General features: G+C 43.9%; 1 protein-coding gene across 1 annotated transcript in view; it reads right to left on the bottom strand.

The window, feature by feature from the left end:
- Positions 1–21,273, bottom strand: part of ADGRA1 (adhesion G protein-coupled receptor A1) — a 1,405,372-nt gene that overhangs the window by 21,152 nt on the left and 1,362,947 nt on the right. The gene's annotated exons all lie outside the window — the stretch shown is intronic.

Below are 21,273 nucleotides of genomic sequence, written 5' to 3'. Positions count from 1 at the left end.
GCCTTGTCTGCCTCTGGGCACGTTTGTATAGGAATTACCACGTGTTGCCTATTTATTGTTGGTAGGCTCATGAACGATGCAATTCAATATCATCCTTTGGTAAAGGGTTTATTATTGAATGTATAAGCTATTCATTGGAGATCAGTATGATTTATCGGCCGCCAGTATGCCGGCAGCGGGGTGAGCGCAAAGAGTCCCCTTGCCAGCTCACCACGCTGCGAGATTAGTGGCTCACTGCGTTTGCCACAGGTTCTATTCCCACTCTATGGGTATCGTGGGCACCCACAAGTGGGAATAGCCCCTGTGTGCCAGGATTCCGTCTGTCGGCATTGTCGGCTGTCTGGATTCTGGAGTTGGTATACTGACCATGGGATCCCGACACATATAATTTTACACAAAAAATTAAATTGGATCAAATTCAGCGCGCTAAACAAAGCTGCCTACCATGAGTTGCCTAGTGAAAAAAGCATGTCACCACACACCACCAAATCACCATATGTAATAAAAAGATATCACCAGGCAATCCACCGGCGCTGTAAAAATGGATTTCGATAATACCCTTTGTTAGGGGGTTGTATCTTTTTCCTCCAATGAGGATTTCCTCATACATAAAATACAACAGAAAAAACCCACAATAGTGTAATACAGTAACCGACCTCAATACACATCAATGAATTTTGTATCTAATTCGTACCGGAAAGGTCAGTCTACAATCTTGGTAGACTATTCTCGCATCAACTGGAGAGGGACAAGCCTTAACGCAATTCCGCTCCACCTGCTCCTCTCTTCTCAGTACGAATGTCCAAAACTCCCCATAGGATATGATAAAACTTTCCACTCTCCCGTATGGATTGGAGGATACCATATTGGCAACAATGGATGTCTGCTCTTTATATACCATCATCCCCCATGAGCAGGGTCTTCAATCATTAAGTAATGCCTTACGGAGACAGACATCTACCGGTCCACCAACAGGATTCCTCCTAGAACTGGCTGACCTAGTCCTGAGGCACAACCACTTTCTATATCAAGGAAAATACTACCTACAGCGTGAGGGGACAGCGATGGGATCGAATCTTGCACCGGAGTATGAACAGACCCATATTTTTCCTCATTATGGGACACAGATAGTGTTCTATAAACGGTTTATAGATGACATTTTCTTATTATGGAAAGGAACGAGTGACACGTTCAACCAAATGGTCATCTCGCTGAATGGTCTTGATGGTCCGGTGAAATTCACCCATTTAAGTGACACCAGATGTATTCATTTCCTTGATGTCCTTGTTACCCTGGATGGGGGACAGATTAACACGAGTCTATATAGGAAACCCACGGATAGGAATACTCTACTTCTATCTAGTAGTCAGCACCCACCAGTCCTCAAAAACAACCTTCCGGTTTCTCAATTTCTCAGAGTGATGCGCAATAACACCGATAATGATAAGATGGAGCAGCAGCTGTCCGAGATGACCACACGCTTTCTACAGCGAGGCTACAATATGGAGATAATATCGGGTTGCCTTACTAAGGCAAGGAGGAAGTTTGAGGAAACAGGATCAGCTACGCAACGTGTAGCAAAGAATGACCGTATGGTATTTACCATGACCTATAGTAACCAATCAGGCAGGATCCAAAGTGCTATCCGTAAACACTGGCCCATACTTACAACAGACGATCAACTCAAATTGAAAAGGAGCCCTCCACCCATGATGGCCTATCGCAGAGCGGCTAATCTTAAGCAACTACTGTTGAGGCCCATGGTTGAACATAACGTCACAACGACCACGACATGGCTACACAAACAGCAACCAGGCTGTTTTAGATGCACAGGGTGTACTACTTGCAGGGGTATTCTAACTGGACCGACTTTTCCGCATCCCCACACAGGACGTCCGATTGCGATCAAATACAGACTGCATTGTACTATGGACCATGTGATATACATCTTGACCTGTCCTTGTGAACTATACTATGTGGGGATGACCTCGCGTAGGTTTCGTGACAGGATGGCCAATCATAGGACATTAATACATCAAGCGATTTCGACTGGGACTGCAACCTTACCCGTAGCCCGGCACTTCATGTCATTCAGACACCAGGTTTCGGATCTGAGATCTAAATTAATAGACTGGATCCCCCCACCCCCGAGAGGTGGCGATCGGGCCCTTTTGCTAAGGAAAAGGGAAAGTTCGTAGATCTATAGACTGGACACCATTGCCCGTAGGGGCATGAATGAAAATAACCCACTGTCAATTTTTCTTAAATAAGCTTTTGTGTGTTTATTAGTAATGTACTAGTGCCAGCAGTATGGATGTACACGTAAATTCTGCATTTCCACTGTCACATTGGTTTCTTCACGGTGTTGTAGTGTTATGTGCTTATCTATAGTCCTCGGTAGCAATAGTAATATTAGTACTCATGCCTATATATCATTGGTTATCCTTTATTTGAGATATATATAGTGTTGCCCCTTTAGTGTCCTCACAGGTCTCTACTTATACCACATCTGATATAAATATCCTTTTTAGATAACTCTGGCTCCCATTGATAGGGCACATAGCGGGCCCTCGGTTATCAATAGGGGGCATCAGACATTATGATGCCGTACTACTGAAACAACGTTGGCGGTGGTATACATAATAATTATATTATATATATGAGCATTTAAATAAAAATACAGTGCATTATACTATATTAATTATGGTCCAATTACGTTTTGTGGCACATACACTATGTATGTTTGTTTATTAATCAACGATTGGCTGAGTTGTCAGGAGCACGGACGCTGCTCACTTCCGGTAATACCTGAGGTGACGCATGCGGTCTGAGCTTGCGTTCCACAACCTGACTCTATGACAATGTAACACTTGGCTGAGTTGTCAGGAGCACGGATGCTGCTCACTTCCGGGAATACCTGAGGTGACGCATGCGGTCCGAGCTTGCATTCCACAACCTGACTCTATGACAATGTAACACTTGGCTGAGTTGTCAGGAGCACGGACGCTGCTCACTTCCGGCAATACCGGAAGTGACGCACGCGGCCCGAGCTTGCGTTTCACCGACCAACCTGACTCTATGACAATGTAAAGTAGCGGCCCTGCAGTAGCCACTGGCCCAGTGCTGGACGCTATTCCTATAGTATATTACACCTGACGATAAATGTTACCAGATTTATCTATTGGGGCTATACGCGGCTCACTTCCGGTATTGACCGGAAGTGATGCTTGCGTTCCACGATGCGCTTCACAGCAGCTTCCTGCATCACCTGAGACGGTTTTGGCGCCCTCACATGGTATAAAGTAGGGGCCTGTGAGGCTGTAGTTTCTCTGCTCCAGTTCCCTGCTGCTTTGACTGATGCTGTATTGCTGATGATGTGACTCTGCTGTCTACACCTTGATAAAGGTCCCTGTGAGGACCGAAACGTCGGGATTAACTGCATGAACTGTGAGATCTACTCTGATATTTAAAAGTTTGACATTATAGTCTGGAGAGTGCTATCTTTTTCCAAAATATGGATAGAACTGTTTTATATATATATATATATATATATATACATATATATATTATACACACACTATAGTCATATGGGGGAATTCAATTAAAGGCTAATCCCTTTGCCAGCCCAAATTAGCGCAACAGTAGCCACACTGCACGGCAGCCCAATCCTGCACAAAAGTGTTTGCTACCCTATAGGATAGCGAGCACTTTTTTGTGAATCTGGCATTTGGCTGGCAGGGTGACAGATGCGAGATGGGATGACGACATTTAAATGCTATGGCGCTCTTCGCTGGCAACTGAATTCTCATCACACTAATGGGGGTGTTTATCAAAACTTATGCAGAGATAAAACTGTGACAGATAAAGTATCAACCAATCAGCTTCTAAATGTTATTTTTTAAACACAGCCTGGGCCCATACACACTAGAAGACTTATGGCCATAACTATGCGAAGAACCTCGCTTAAAATGCAAAATTTTATTGCAATTATTATTATTAATAAATTGGTAATGTTTGAATTGTGCACCTGCAACCTTTTTCTTTGTATGCAGGTTCTACTGAAAGGTCTCCGCAGGGTCGCACCTCTCATTACCGGTGTGCACCACAGGACCCCTCCCCTGTACACTAGAAGACTTGAAAGATGTGAAAGATTAACAATTTGGAAGATGAGCAATTTCCCTTGAACTCCCTGACAAACGAGATACACACTGAGCTTTTTTACAACTGATCTGAACGACAAACGATCTGCTCTGCTGGGATTGAGAGGACTGAGCTGCATGCATGGATGATGGACAATCTGCTTGAAACGACCACGGGTGCGCACATCGTTCATCGTTTGCTATGTACACACTATAATGATCTGAATGGTTTAATCGTTCACAACCGTCATTATCTCTCTATATCTATCTATCTATCTATCTATCTATCTATCTATCTATCTATCTATCTATCTATCTATCTATCTATCTATCTATCTATCTATCTTCTAGTGTGTATGGGCCTTTAGGCAGACGACAACTGTGGTGAAACTGACGGGACTTCACCAAGAGTCTCCACGGCAACTATGATTACGTTATGACTGTTATTAATCCTCATATGACATATGAATTGTTACCATACATTAACTGGGCAACTAATGATAATCTGTCATTGGTATGTGGCAGCAATTATTATCAGTGACTGCACAAAGTTACTAATTAGTCTTAATGTATACTAAACTAATTTATATGAGTTTGTCTGCATCATTTGTTTAAATAATATATTTGTACCTTTACTCCAGGGAGTTACATTGTTATTAGAGATATTATTATTAAACTTTATATTAAAATGTGTACATATTTATGAACAGTATTGGTTTGTACTTTTGGGAGCGCTACCTGATTTTACCCCTGTCATTTTTGTAAAATGTAAGGCAGAAGCTGATTAGCTAGTACTTTGGGGGTCATTCAGACCCGATCGCTGCTGTGCGTTTTCACTCAGCAGCGATCTGGTCTGACCTGCGCATGCGCCGACACCGCAATATGCAGGCGCGAGGCCCCGCCTGCAACGGGGAGCGCCGGGATGGACGACGAAAGCGATCGCATCGGCGATCGCAAGAAGATTGACAGGAGGAGGCTGTTTGTGAGAGTCAACTGACCATTTCTAGGGAGTGTCCGTGAAAACGCAGGCGTGTCCAGGCATTTGAAGGGAGGGTACCTGATGTCGGCTCCGGCCCGGATCATCTTAGCGGCTGAGTAAGTCCTGAGCTGTGCAGAGACTGTACAAACTTTTGATTGTGCAGCTCTCTGCACAAGCGATTGCACCCCTGCACAGTGACTACCTCCTCCCCCTGTAGGCGGCAACTACCTGATCGCAGCACTGCAAATAACGCACCCTAGCGATCAGGTTTGAATTAGGCCCCTTATCTCTCACAATTTTATCTCCGAGCTTTAATAAATTCCCCTCCCCCCCTTCCTTTGCGTGCATGCGCAGTACGAGATAACTAGCAATGGTGTTAAATACATTAATACACATTACTAATTAGCAAGGAAGATGAACAAAATTATGAAGGCGGGACATAGCACAGATAAACAGTAAGTAATCCTTTTTAACATGGTTTTGAAGAAGACTCAGAGTTAAAGATCTCCTAAAACATTCATTATATGTAATTAAAGCAGTAAGGTTGCACATTGAAAAATAAAATAGGATTTTGGTACCTACCGGTAAATCCTTTTCTCTTAGTCCGTAGAGGATGCTGGGGACTCCAAAGGGACCATGGGGTATAGACGGATCCGCAGGAGCCTGGGCACACTATGAAGACTTAAACTGGGTGTGAACTGGCTCCTCCCTCTATGCCCCTCCTCCAGACCTCCAGGAGAGATGGACATTTCGAGGAAAGAATTTATTGTTATAAACACGGTGAGTGTCACACCAGCTCACACCTCAAACACACCGTAGTACGTGGCATTCAGTAGAATACCAGCCCAAAGCATGAACAAAACACAGCCACATGCTGAGAGAATATGCAACACAAAACGTGTATCCACATAAGCAAAAATAAGACCCCGCATGCCATGGCATGAAAAAAACGGTAGCAACCGCCTGACAGAAAAGACACACCACCAGGGTGTAACCAAAAACACTAACTGCAGACACCGTACGCACTGGGACGGGCGCCCAGCATCCTCTACGGACTAAGAGAAAAGGATTTACCGGTAGGTACCAAAATCCTATTTTCTCATACGTCCTAGAGGATGCTGGGGACTCCAAAAGGACCATGGGGTTTATACCAAAGCTCCAAAACGGGCGGGAGAGTGCGGACGACTCTGCAGCACCGAATAAGCAAACAAAAAGGTCCCCAACAATCATGGTATCAAACTCGCAGAGCATAGCAAAAGCGTTCGATCCCGACCAATAATCCGCTAGGCAAAGTTGAACCGCGTAGACTCCTCGGGCATCCGCCCAAGAAGAGCCCATCTTTCCATTAGAATGGGCTTCCACCGACTTCGGTCACGGCAATCCAACCATCGAACAACATGCCAAATCGTATCACAGATTCAGCGTGTAACAGACAGCATACTGCAGTCGCCCCAAGCATGTTGGGAGCATACCGGAGAAACAGAGCCTCTATTTCTCCAAACTGAGCCAAATTGGCAACCTAAATATTCAAATCCCCGGTAACACCGAAAGACTTTGAATCAGCTAATGCCAAAGGAACCACCGGCATCAAAAATAGACTGTTTTCTGCGAAAGCCAGAAACCACTCTTTCGTAGAACTACAATCCGAGTTCACAAGTCCTCTCTGTCTACCTGGAAGATCAAACAAGGCTCTTGTGAGACAAACCCACCACGTCCGACACCCACCTTACGGACGCCAAAGCCAACAGCATGACCACTTTCCAAGAGAGAATTTTTTTTTTTAGAAAATAATAAGGCCATACTGCCCAGAAATGGAGCCTAACTGTAGGCCTGCATCCACAATGGCTTGTAAGTATGGATAAGAACGACCTAGCAGAAAGTCTTCCGTAGGAACCATCCTGGATTCACACCAAGACACAGAAATACGCCAACCACGGCGGAAAGGCTTTGCCGTTACTTCTGTCCTAGCCTGAAAACATTGAGGAAACGGCTTCACTGAGAAAATCCTTCCGGCTTAGAATATGGCATTCAACCGCCACGCCGTCAGACGCAGTCGCGGTAAGTCTTGATACACGCCCTGATCTAGTTGTAACAGTTCCTCACATAAAGGAAGAGGGCAGGAAACTCCCATGAGCAAATCATGAAAAACTGGATAGCAAAACCTCCTTGGATAAATCAGATCCGAGAGGATCGCCTGAACCTATGTTCTTCTTACGTTTATCACCTTCCGAAAAAATGAAATAGGAGAGGCCACATAGACAGACTAAAAACACCCACGGTGTCACGAGGATGTCCCTTGACCTGAAACAATATCCCTGAGGCCTCTCGTTGAAGCGAGACACCAACATGACCAATTGCGACCCTCCACAAAAGTTGTCACGTCTGTGAAAACTTCTCGACGATGACTGAATTTTTCCCCGGATGGAGATCGCGTCAGCAGAGGAAATCTATTTCTTCTTCGCCAACCACCGGAACGAATACTACCAGACTTTTTTGCCCCACGGCAAAACTGTGCATCTCCTGCCATTGCCGCTTTGCTCCTTGTTTTGTCATAGCGGCTTACTTACGCCATTGCTGATAAGTGGTCTGGCAGAACTAACATGGACCGAACACGAAGAATACGTTCGTCGAAAATATCTTTTAAATCAAGAAAGCTTATTGCAGACAAGCTTTCCAACTTAACCTTAACCTCTGGAAATACGTCCCTTGCAAGGCCTGCTCCCCAGCCTCGGAGATCCTTATGCACGGATATCAGGATCTAACCTTGGATCCCGAACCTTCATCCCTCTAGAAGGAGAGAACCGAGCAGACAACACAGGAGTGATGTCCTGGCCTTTAGGATTATATTCCGGTGCATGTGCAGGTGAAACGCGGCCCACAATTTCAACTGGCCCCTTGAAAGCCACTCTGGCAGTAGACGTGCTCACCAAAACAGGCCTCGTAGGCCGCACCCATCTATTTTAGTAACAGAACATATTGATGAAGTGTCCCAGCAAAGCTGATCCAACTATGTATCCTCAGACCTCTTTCCACAGGAAAAAACCCCAAACATTAACCGGGCAGTATCTACTCTGAAAACCACCTCCGACAACTGTGTCGGTGGGAACAATAGCCAATCCCTGCGTCGAAGAACAGTCAGAGAGAAACAACGATTTGCACCTTTATACAGGGACAACCGGACAATGTCCTGAACCTGACGCACCTTTGTATGACGTAGCGTACTACCTCCCCAACCAGAGGGGAACGGCAAGATCCATTAGAAAAAACAGTAAGGGGAACAACCGTAACTCAGAATGCTCCCCCTTTTGATTCTATAAATAACTCTCAAGTCTTAGTCCATTCCCGGACTAACTGAAATTATTAGACTAGCGCTCACCGGAGTGGGAACTAGCCAGATAGACTCAGCGACAAGTGGTGGATGTGTTGGAAACAGAAAACGACATCCACTTCTGCGAACCTACCAAGGCTGCAGAACTCTTACCTTCCAACCTTCCATTGTCTGCCCAGAAAGGAACAAAGAACGGTATCGAACCGGTGAAAACGACTGCATCTCACAAAATAATGCGTCACCAACCTTTGTGAAGGAGGCTAACTCACGAAAGTAGACGCCGGGTGTATCCGCCGAGAGTGACTGAACAGAGGGCTCACCAAACAGTTGTATACGTCCCCCGAGTATCTCCCGGATACAACCTCAGCACTTACCCGGCTACACCTCCTGTTGTTACGCGGCAGCCTGCTGCAATGTTAAAAGTAGGAACAACATAAGCAAGCTTACCCACTGTGAGTAGGGTAATTCTATCGGATGCCTACCCGGCCGAATACAACCCTCCCACATGAGCATGTAATGCAAATAAGGAGCATGTAAAGAAATAAAATATCACTTAGCTTCCTGTATATGATCCTTTGCGACCGGGCTCTGCGTCGACCTGGAGTTGACTGCCGTAATGTTCTCTCCGCGTCGGGAAGAGAATAATATTCGGACTCCTTGAGAGGATCGAAAACCAACTCGTCACGGCCAATCTAGAGCTTAATCAATAGAGCGGTCAGTACACGAGAAGAATACCATTATCCTAGCATTCATGGATATACATAATGTAATACACAATAAAGCACACATATCCTAACCATGCATATATAAATATATATATATATATATATATATATATATATAGCTATATACTTACATATAAAGATATAACCTATACGCAAGTGGATTGTCCAGACCCGTCAGGTCCCAGCAATGTGTTGTTTTTAAATGTTGCCCAGGGCGCTCCCCCCCAGCGCCCTGCACCCTGCAGGCCCGATGGAGTGCGAGAGCCGGGAGGGCAGCGCTACCGCTGCCTCTCCCTCCCGTTTGCGGCGCACTGGCGGGCGGGCTCCAAAGTGTGTCCCCCCGCCAGTTATAAAACCTATCTTATTATATGCTGCCCAGGGCGCTCCCCCCCCCAGCGCCCTGCACCCTGCAGGTGATAAAAAGCGCGGGAGCCGGGAGCGCAGCGCTACCGCTGTCTCTCCCCCCTGCAACACGCTGGCGGGGTGAACATATGCTGTGCCCCGGCACCGTAATATGACCCCCGCCAGCCTTATAGACCGTCAGTAACATGCCCCCAGGGCGCTCCCCTCCAGCGCCCTGCACCCTGCCAGAGACGTTGGTGTGTGGGAGCATGGAGCGCAGCACTACCGCTGTGCTTACCTCCGTTACTGAAGTCTTCTGCCGTCACTGAAGTCTTCTTTTCTTCCAATACTCACCCGACTTCTGGCTTTCGTGAGGGGATTGACGGCGTGGCTCCGGGAACAAGCAGCTAGGCGCACCAAGTGATCGAACCCTCTGGAGCTAATGGTATCCAGTAGCCAAGAAGCAGAGCCTTGAAACTCACAGAAGTAGGTCCTGCTTCTCTCCCCTCACTCCCACGCTGCAGGGAGCCTGTAGCCAGCAGGTCTCCCTGAAAATAAAAAACCTAACCTAAAGTCTTTCAGAGAAACTCAGGAGAGCTCCCCTAGTGTGCATCCAGTCACTCCTGGGCAAAAAGTCTAACTGAGGTCTGGAGGAGGGGCATAGAGGGAGGAGCCAGTTCACACCCAGTTTAAGTCTTTATAGTGTGCCCAGGCTCCTGCGGATCCGTCTATACCCCATGGTCCTTTTGGAGTCCCCAGCATCCTCTAGGACGTATGAGAAATGCCATTTAATATATATATATATATATATATATATATATATATATATTACTCGGCAATGTCTAGGTAGACAGATACTTACAGTAATGATAAATTGCTGCAGATAATGTGTATGTGTGTGACAGGACTGAAAAGCAGGCTAAGAATTATCATATGACAATTATTTTTCCAGCAGGTGTGTAATAGTGATTGCAAGATAGAATGTTACCTCTCACACAGAATTTAGAATGTTTTTTTTGCATCATGTTCTAGTTACTTTTTATGATTGTAAGCTCCTTCGAGCAGGGCCCTCTTCTCTTGCACTTCAATTTCAGATCACTCCTACTCAGTGACTGTTTATACCTACATTTCCTCCTGCACGTGACTGTTCATCTCTTCCATTGGCTGCCTGCCCCCAGTAGTATGCCGATAACTTCTTTGTTTCCTCATCTCCACTGTAGTGTGTACTGAGAACTGTAATGCTAATTGTTACCTGTGCTCTGTTTTAGTTTTCTGTAATGTTAAGTTCTGTATACCCTGTATTGTTCTAATTTGTGTTATATGTATGGCGCTGCAAAACACTTGTGGCGCCTTATAAATAAATTGTAATATTAATAATAATAATATGCTTCCGAAGGTAGAGTGCCTTAAAAAGGCCAGTCATTTTCTTTATTCTAAATTCAGGGTGTATGTTGTCCAATTACCATCATACAAAACAATAAATTACAATGTATAGCAGCAAAGTGGCACTATCGGTGGCTGCAATACATGGTACGAAGGTAGATACAGTTTATCGTTGCACTTAAAAATCAAATACCTGTGTGTGCCTTTGTCTTGAGTTTATATATTTCCTTTTAGCAAACTTACATTAAAGCTGATTTATAACCAGCTTTATTTAAAATCATACTTACTTACAATTGTAAAAGCAACACCAGTTTGTACACAGCACTGAGGGAGTATATTACACTGCCTGAGAGACTTGTCATTAAACTGACTTGCGTTCTACTGTAAATGCTCCATAAAGCAGTTATACAGTTTAGCACATGCAAAAAATATATGTATATGCATATTAAATGGTGTGGTCATATATCTCGGGCACCACGGATAGTTGAGTTCCATTGATTAAAGCCTATTGTTTATTTCAAATTTTGAGGTCACATTTTCTCTTGTACCCCATTTTCTCATATGTTAGGGAATTCGTGGTACTTCATTCCTCAGGTTCTCATTTATAGACATGCTTGCTTGGGGGAGGTTCTGTCTCTTTTAGCTACAAACATAGGATATATATAGGAGCGCCTCTTGCCGCGGAAAAGCAGGATTTTTACCTGGGGTGCCGCATCCTGAAGGGCAATGCCGCAGCTACGCAGCCTGACCCTCCCAGCTCCCACATGCTGCCATGCGCAGGGGCAAACGCAGGATTTGTGAAGGGGGGTTTCCAAAGGGGGGGTGGAGCCAAATATAATGGGACGGGCACTTCCAACAGTAATGTAATATGCAGTATAGAAATGGTAGCAGTCATGGACTCATTGTCACTCAGAAAAGAAGCCTCACAGGTGCCCACAGGCTGCTCTAACGTTTTGCTTTATAATAACTATTAGAAACTAAAATGTTGGCAGTGGCAAACGCAGGATTTGCATGGGGGGGGTTTTTCCAGAACTGGGTGGAGCCAAGCAAGGGGGTGGGGACTGAGGTGACCCATTATGTGCTGGGTCCGTAAAACTAGTGTCTGTGTGTGTGTGTGTGTGTGTGTGTGTGTGTGTGTGTGTGTGTATATATATATATATATATATATATATATATATACACATACATATCTACACATATATATACCGTATATGCGTATATATTTATACACTGCTCAAAAAAATAAAGGGAACACTAAAATAACACATCCTAGATCTAAATGAATGAAATATTCTTATTAAATACTTTGTTCTTTACATAGTTGAATGTGCTGACAACAAAATCACACAAAAATTATCAATGGAAATCAAATTTATTTTCCCATGGAGGTCTGGATTTGGAGTCACACTCAAAATTAAAGTGGAAAAAAACACTACAGGCTGATCCAACTTTGATGTAATGTCCTTAAATAAGTCAAAATGAGGCTCAGTAGTGTGTGTGGCCTCCACGTGCCTGTATGACCTCCCTACAACCCACACAAGTGGTTCAGGTAGTGCAGCTCATCCAGGATGGCACATCAATGCGAGCTGTGGCAAGAAGGTTTGCTGTGTCTGTCAGCCTAGTGTCCAGAGCATGAAGACGCTACCGGAGACAGGCCAGTACATCAGGAGACATGGAGGAGGCCGTAGGAGGGCAACAACCCAGCAGCAGGACCACTACCTCCGCCTTTGTGCAAGGAGGAACAGGAGGAGCACTGCCAGAGCCCTGCAAAATGACCTCCAACAAGCCACAAATGTGCATGTGTCTACTCAAACGATCAGAAACAGACTCCATGAGGGTGGTATGAGGGCCCGACATCCACAGGTGGGGGTTGTGCTTACAGCCTAACACCGTGCAGGACGTTTGGCATTTGCCAGAGAACACCAAGATTGGCAAATTCGCCACTGGTGCCCTGTGCTCTTCACAGATGAAAGCAGGTTCTCACTGAGCACATGTGACAGACGTGACAGAGTCTGGAGACGCCAAGGAGAACGTTCTGCTGCCTGCAACATCCTCCAGCATGACCAGTTTGGCAGTGGGTCAGTAATGGTGTGGAGTGGCATTTCTTTGGGGGGCTGCACAGCCCTCCATGTGCTCACCAGAGGTAGCCTGACTGCCATTAGGTTCCGAGATGAGATCCTCAGACCCCTTGTGAGACCATATGCTGGTGCGGTTGGCCCTGGGTCTCCTAATGCAAGACAATGCTAGACCTCAGGTGGCTGGAGTGTGTCAGCAGTTCCTGCAAGATGAAGGCATTGATGCTATGGACTGGCCCGCCCGTTCCCCGGACCTGAATCCGAATTGAGCACATCTGGGACATCATGTCTCGCTCCATCCACCAACGCCACGTTGCACCACAGACTGTCCAGGAGTTGGCGGATGCTTTAGTCCAGGTCTGGGAGGAGATCCCTCAGGAGACAATCCACCACCTCATCAGGAGCATGCCCAGGCGTTGTAGGGAGGTCATACAGGCACGTGGAGGCCACACACACTACTGAGCCTAATTTTGACTTGTTTTAAGGACATTACATCAAAGTTGGATCAGCCTGTAGTGTGTTATTCCACTTTAATTTTGAGTGTGACTCCAAATCCAGACGTCCATGGGTTAATAAATTTGATTTCCATTGATAATTTTTGTGTGATTTTGTTGTCAGCACATTCAACTATGTAAAGAACAAAGTATTTAATAAGAATGTATCATTCATTCAGATCTACGATGTGTTATTTTAGTGTTCCCTTTATTTTTTTGAGCAGTGTATATATACATATACACATAGCATATTAAACATGCATACATATATATATATATATATATATATACACAGTACACGTATATATACGCATGTATATAAATCATATGTGTGTGTATATATGTATGCACATGGATATACAGTATATGCAGGGCCGGACTGGGACTAAAAATAGGCCCTGGCATTTTTGAAGCACACAGGCCCACCTCTGTGACTCCTCCCCTTACTATTCCTGACTCCTCCCACTTATTAGTCTATGTTCTTACAAATATAATTAATATTCTAACAACATACAGGCGTACATCATTCTCTATTAAAATATACACAACCAGTGGTTGAAGTGGAAATTTTTAAGTGGGGGTATGGAAATGTGAGGCTTGTAATTAATCGCGCGCCGAAGGCGCGCGCGTTCCGGAAAAGGGGGTGTGGTCACTCAAAGGGGGCGTGGTCACTCAAAAGGGGGTGTGGTCTTCAGTGTAATTTACCACACCATACACCCCTTATACGCATTATGCACCACAATAGTAGGACCCCTTATACTATCTAGTACTGCTGCCCCTTTCACATTATACCACACAGTATGAGACAAAATTCACATTACAGCACCCGGTATGAGTCGAAATTTACATTATATGCCCCCGATAGTGCAGTGCCAGGTATACAAATGCCCCCACAGTGCCAGGTATACAAATGCCCCCACAGTGCCAGGTATACAGATGCCCCCACAGTGCCAGGTAAACAATTGCCCCCACAGTGCCAGGTAAACAATTGCCCCCACAGTGCCAGGTAAACAATTGCCCCCACAGTGCCAGGTACACAAATGCCCCCACAGTGCCAGATCCACAAATGCCCCCCACAGTGCCAGGTATACAAATGCCCCCACAGTGCCATGTATACAAATGCCCCCACAGTGCCAGATCCACAAATGCCCCCACAGTGCCAGGTATACAAATGCCCCCACAGTGCCAGGTATACAGATGCCCCCACAGTGCCAGGTATACAGATGACCCCACAGTGCCAGGTATACAAATGCCCCCACAGTGCCAGGTAACCAATTGCCCCCACAGTGCCAGGTAAACAATTGCCCCCACAGTGCCAGGTACACAAATGCCCCCACAGTGCCAGATCCACAAATGCCCCCCACAGTGCCAGGTATACAAATGCCCCACAGTGCCAGCCAATTGCCCCCACAGTGCCAGGTATACAATTGCCCCACAGTGCCAGCCAATTGCCCCCACAGTGCCAGGTATACAATTGCCCCCACAGCAGCCAGTGCTGCAGCTGCTTACCGCTGCTGCACTGCTGCTGTTGCTGCTGCTCCTCCTCCTCCGGGCTGTGAGGGACGGGGGTGAGAACGCCGGGCGCCCGCCAGCACGGCTGTGTCTGGCGCGGCAGCGTATAGCGTTCAAACCAGCCGCCGGTTCGTGAGCCAATCAGAGCTCGCGGACCGGCGGCTTCTGATTGGCTGCCGGTCCGCGAGCTCTGATTGGCTCACGAACCGGCGGCTGCTTTGAAGTCCGCTATACGCGCCGCGCCAGACACAGCCGTGCTGGCGGGCGCCCGGCGTTCTGACCCCCGTCCCTCACAGCTCTCCAAGCCTGACAGCTGAGACGCGCTGCCGCCGGACTGAGCGGCAGCGCGTCTCAGTGACCGCTGGACCGGCCCACGTGGCCATCGGCCCATCTGGCATCTGCCAGAAGTGCCAGATGGCCAGTCCGGCCCTGAGTATATGTACTATAATTAAAATAAAGTAAACTTTTATTAAGCACTTACAAGTGCCACCAGGAAGACAGCAGGCTGCAGAGGACGCTAGACAGCCATTAATAATAATCATGCAGCAAAAAAAAAAAAAAAAAAATATATATATATATATATATATATATATGGTAGTGGTGGTGGTAAATGGCGCTGAGTCCTTCTTATAACGACCTATCCTTTCCGTAATGGTAAATTTCCGTGTTCTAGAATACACTCCCCCAATATTCTATTTCGTGGGGTGGCAGCCCTTTTCTCCAGTGGTTAGCTGTTCAAGCCAACCAATTGTAGATCTGGAAAATAAAAGTGAGAATAGGCGCCTCCTAGTGTAATATTTAAGTGTATGATATGACCATCACCCTTAGTCTCACCCTGTAAAGTGGAACTATACCGTATATGGTGGAATTCCAACCACCTTTGAAATAGCATAGGGTCACAATCTGAGCGACGTCATCAGTGGTGTTCTATTGGTATTTCTCCTTGTTGTTACTCACATGGTCAAAGTAAAAATAGAAAAAAAGGGGGGCCGATAGTGTAATACTTTTTACACAACAACATACATTTATTTGGAACTAGTCCGACAGTAAAAACATTGCCCGTACCATATAATAAATTAAAAACAGCTTATCTGTATTTTAAGTTGTCCATACGTGTAAACACTCAACGCGTTTCGTCCTCCGCAATCAGCCTGGACTTCCTCAGGAGTGTGATGATAGTAAGTGTGTGGACACATATTTATACCCCTCTTGATTAATTCAATTACACATGGAATTGGTGTTTTTCCTAGTTTACCGGAAGTGACGTCATTTCCGTCCGGAAAATTTGTCTAATAGTATTGTTTCAAAGTGCATATTAAGCCCAAAACATGACCCTCTAGTTTATGTATTTTGCCAGTAATGTGCTGCCTATTTAGAGCATTAATTATGCCTCCATCCGCCGCGACTGCCGGAAGTCACGGACAGATCGGAGCAATAATGTCCGCCCTGTCTCAAACTGGCTTCACGGAGCCCAGTACGCATGCGCCTGCCAGGTCAGTCACAGTGCTGCCCGTCGCCGCCGCGTCTAGGCTCTTTCCGCCAGTGAGAACTGTCTGTTTGTACGGTGCCATCTTACCGAAGACTATATACTATTATGATCCTTGATATTAATAACAGATGGAAAACGAGGATTATAGATATGTGTCCCGTGCTAATTAATTAAGGGGAAAGCTTAAAGAGTATTGTGAATGGAAAAAACATTTTCCTTTTCTTGTGAGCGGAATACCGCAATTTATATAAGTGCAGTATTCAAAGTGCTTGTGCAAAATGCATATACTTTTTTTTAAAAAATTTTGTGCATAATTTTATAGTAATCAAAGTGCTTGTGCAGTGAAATTAGTGCATAATTAGATTCATTATCCAATGTGCATATCTTAGACACATGGTGAGCAGATTATTTATGAATTTAAAGTGACAGTGCTAATTAAAAATGAACAATCTTTAAAAATTACTAAAACAATGGATTTAGAGAAAAGGTGCTATTTCGTAATTATCATTAAGACCTCTTGGGGCCAGGGTTTTTAATTCATATATCCAGTGCATTTCTCGCTGTGAGAGTTTCTTCTCTCGATCGCCTCCTCTTCGTCCCATATGGACTATTTCAAGTGTTCTGATTGTGAGATCTTTTGGATCAGATCCATGACATAATTTAAAATGCTTGGGTACCGAATGATGTTCCTGTTTATTCTTTATGCTTCTGATATGCTCTTGGATGCGTAATTTTAATTGTCTCTTGGTTTTCCCTATATACCTGAGTTTACACGGGCATTCGAGCATGTATATTACCCAAGATGTATTGCATGTTGCTCGATCCTTTGAAAAGTATGTTTTGGAACCATCTGTATTGGAGAAGGATTTTGTATGAGGGTTCACAAATTGACAGATATTGCAGTGCTGACATTTGACAAGTCCCTTTATATCCAAAAAGTTATTTCTATCTTTTTCATGTTGGATAGGAAGCAGCATGCTTGGTGCAAGGTGGTCTTTTAAATTCTTTGCTTTTCTAAAAACCACCTGTGGTTTATCTGGTAAAATTGAGCTTAAAATGGTATCTGTATGTAGGATCCCCCAATGTTTGTTTAAAATGCTCCGAATTTTCTTGTCCTGACAGTTAAAAGATGTAATAAAATTCAGCCCTTGGTTTTGTTTGTCTTTGACCCTGTATTCCAAAAGATCCTGTCGGTCTGTAGCGTAGGTCCTGATCTGTGCTTCTTCCACAAGAGTCTTGGGATAACCCCTCTCTAAAAAGCGTTCTCCATATAGGGTAAGTTGTTCCTTCGTATCCTCTAGTTTCGTGCAGTTTCTTTTTATTCTACAAAATTGTGAATATGGGGTGTTCGTCTTCCATTTCGTTGCATGTCCACTTTTATAATGTATATATGAATTGGTGTCTACCTGTTTGATGTAGTTCTTTGTTATTACTTCAGTATCTTTACTGCTTAGAATCAAGTCCAAATATTCAATTTGTGTTGCACTCACTTTGTGGGTAAAGGATAAATTGTAATCGTTCCTTTCCAAATATGTCATGAAATCCATAAAGCATTCCTTAGTTCCATCCCAAACAAGAAGTATGTCGTCTATATAACATTTGTAGAGATGAGCGGATTCGGTTTTACTCGGTTTTACTCGGTTCTCAAAACCGAATCTTATTGGCTATCCAAAACACGTGACATCCGTGAGCCAATTAGATGCCGTTTTGAGAACCGAGTAAAACCGAGTAAAACCGAACCCGCTCATCTCTAGTTTGTACACAACAATATGTTTAGAATAAGGATTATTACTGTATACATACTTCTGTTCCCAGCTCCCCATGTGCAAATTGGCGAAGCTGGGTGCGAAAACAGTGCCCATCGCTGTCCCGCGAATTTGTAAATAAAATTTCTCTAAAAATTTAAAATAATTATGTTTAAGTATAAAATCCATGAAATTACATATAAGTTCTTTGTGTGTACTGTCCAAAGTGTCATCCTTATCCAAAAATTCTTTGCAAGATTCTATCCCTTTTTCCTGTGATATGGATGTATACAGGGATTGGACATCGATTGTTATCCATAGATATTCTTGTTTCCATTTAAAAGTTTCTAAAAATTGTAGCAGTGATGTTGTGTCTTTGACATACGAGTCTAACTTTGGAACATATTTTTTGAGGAATACCTCAACATATTCAGATAGATTCGCGGTTAATGAACCTATGCCTGCTACAATTGGCCTTCCTGGAGGATCAATCAACCGTTTATGTATTTTGGGCAAATAATAAAAAATGGATAAAATGGGATGGTTAGTTATTAAAAATTGATATTCATCTTTCGTTATGGTTTCTTGATGTAAGGCTCTAATCAGCATGGACCTGAGTTCTTCCACATAGATCTCCGTGGGGTCTGCGGATAATTCTCTATATGAATCTGTATCTCCTAGTAGACGATACGCTTCATTCTCATATTGGATATGGTTCATGACTACCAAGCCTCCTCCTTTATCTGCTTGGCGTATCACGATCTGTTTGTTGTTTTTCAGATCTTTCAATGCTTTTTTCTCAAAATTGGATAAATTGGTTTTTGTGTTTGGTTTGAGTAACTCAAAGTCCTTTTTAACTAGTTCGTAAAAAAGGTCAATTTGATTACTCCTCGACTCAAGTAGATAGTATTTTGATTGAGGTTTAAGCCCTGACTTGGATCCAGCTTCAGGATTTCCATTTTGGTTACTAGCCTTTTTCTGAAAATGTCTCTTTAATGTGAGCTTACGTACAAATTTGTTTAAATCAGTGAATGCTTCAAAATCGTCCATCTGGGATGTGGGAGCAAAAGAAAGTCCTTTTGACAATAATGTCCTTTCAGCATGGGTTAAGACATAGTCGGACAGGTTGAAAATTCCCTTTTCCCCCATCGCTGGGGTGTCTAATGTCTGAGGTTTCTTCTTTTTTTGTAATCGCTTAGAGCCCCCCCTTCTTCCTCTTCGAACCTTCTTTTTAGGGGTGAAGCTCTCTGTATTGTTTCTTTGACATAGGGGTCCCGCCTCACCCTTTGTTCTGAGGCTGTTGGGGATAAAAAAACCTCTGCATCTTTTAACTGTCAGGACAAGAAAATTCGGAGCATTTTAAACAAACATTGGGGGATCCTACATACAGATACCATTTTAAGCTCAATTTTACCAGATAAACCACAGGTGGTTTTTAGAAAAGCAAAGAATTTAAAAGACCACCTTGCACCAAGCATGCTGCTTCCTATCCAACATGAAAAAGATAGAAATAACTTTTTGGATATAAAGGGACTTGTCAAATGTCAGCACTGCAATATCTGTCAATTTGTGAACCCTCATACAAAATCCTTCTCCAATACAGATGGTTCCAAAACATACTTTTCAAAGGATCGAGCAACATGCAATACATCTTGGGTAATATACATGCTCGAATGCCCGTGTAAACTCAGGTATATAGGGAAAACCAAGAGACAATTAAAATTACGCATCCAAGAGCATATCAGAAGCATAAAGAATAAACAGGAACATCATTCGGTACCCAAGCATTTTAAATTATGTCATGGATCTGATCCAAAAGGTCTCACAATCAGAACACTTGAAATAGTCCATATGGGACGAAGAGGAGGCGATCGAGAGAAGAAACTCTCACAGCGAGAAATGCACTGGATATATGAATTAAAAACCCTGGCCCCAAGAGGTCTTAATGATAATTACGAAATAGCACCTTTTCTCTAAATCCATTGTTTTAGTAATTTTTAAAGATTGTTCATTTTTAATTAGCACTGTCACTTTAAATTCATAAATAATCTGCTCACCATGTGTCTAAGATATGCACATTGGATAATGAATCTAATTATGCACTAATTTCACTGCACAAGCACTTTGATTACTATAAAATTATGCACAAAATTTTTTAAAAAAAAGTATATGCATTTTGCACAAGCACTTTGAATACTGCACTTATATAAATTGCGGTATTCCGCTCACAAGAAAAGGAAAATGTTTTTTCCATTCACAATACTCTTTAAGCTTTCCCCTTAATTAATTAGCACGGGACACATATCTATAATCCTCGTTTTCCATCTGTTATTAATATCAAGGATCATAATAGTATATAGTCTTCGGTAAGATGGCACCGTACAAACAGACAGTTCTCACTGGCGGAAAGAGCCTAGACGCGGCGGCGACGGGCAGCACTGTGACTGACCTGGCAGGCGCATGCGTACTGGGCTCCGTGAAGCCAGTTTGAGACAGGGCGGACATTATTGCTCCGATCTGTCCGTGACTTCCGGCAGTCGCGGCGGATGGAGGCATAATTAATGCTCTAAATAGGCAGCACATTACTGGCAAAATACATAAACTAGAGGGTCATGTTTTGGGCTTAATATGCACTTTGAAACAATACTATTAGACAAATTTTCCGGACGGAAATGACGTCACTTCCGGTAAACTAGGAAAAACACCAATTCCATGTGTAATTGAATTAATCAAGAGGGGTATAAATATGTGTCCACACACTTACTATCATCACACTCCTGAGGAAGTCCAGGCTGATTGCGGAGGACGAAACGCGTTGAGTGTTTACACGTATGGACAACTTAAAATACAGATAAGCTGTTTTTAATTTATTATATGGTACGGGCAATGTTTTTACTGTCGGACTAGTTCCAAATAAATGTATGTTGTTGTGTAAAAAGTATTACACTATCGGCCCCCCTTTTTTTCTATTTTTTTCTATTTTTACTTTGACCATGTGAGTAACAACAAGGAGAAATACCAATAGAACACCACTGATGACGTCGCTCAGATTGTGACCCTAT

This window comes from Pseudophryne corroboree, chromosome 3 (genome assembly GCF_028390025.1).
Source record: "Pseudophryne corroboree isolate aPseCor3 chromosome 3, aPseCor3.hap2, whole genome shotgun sequence".
NCBI lineage: Eukaryota > Metazoa > Chordata > Amphibia > Anura > Myobatrachidae > Pseudophryne > Pseudophryne corroboree.
This window is presented reverse-complemented; position numbering and strand designations above follow the sequence as displayed.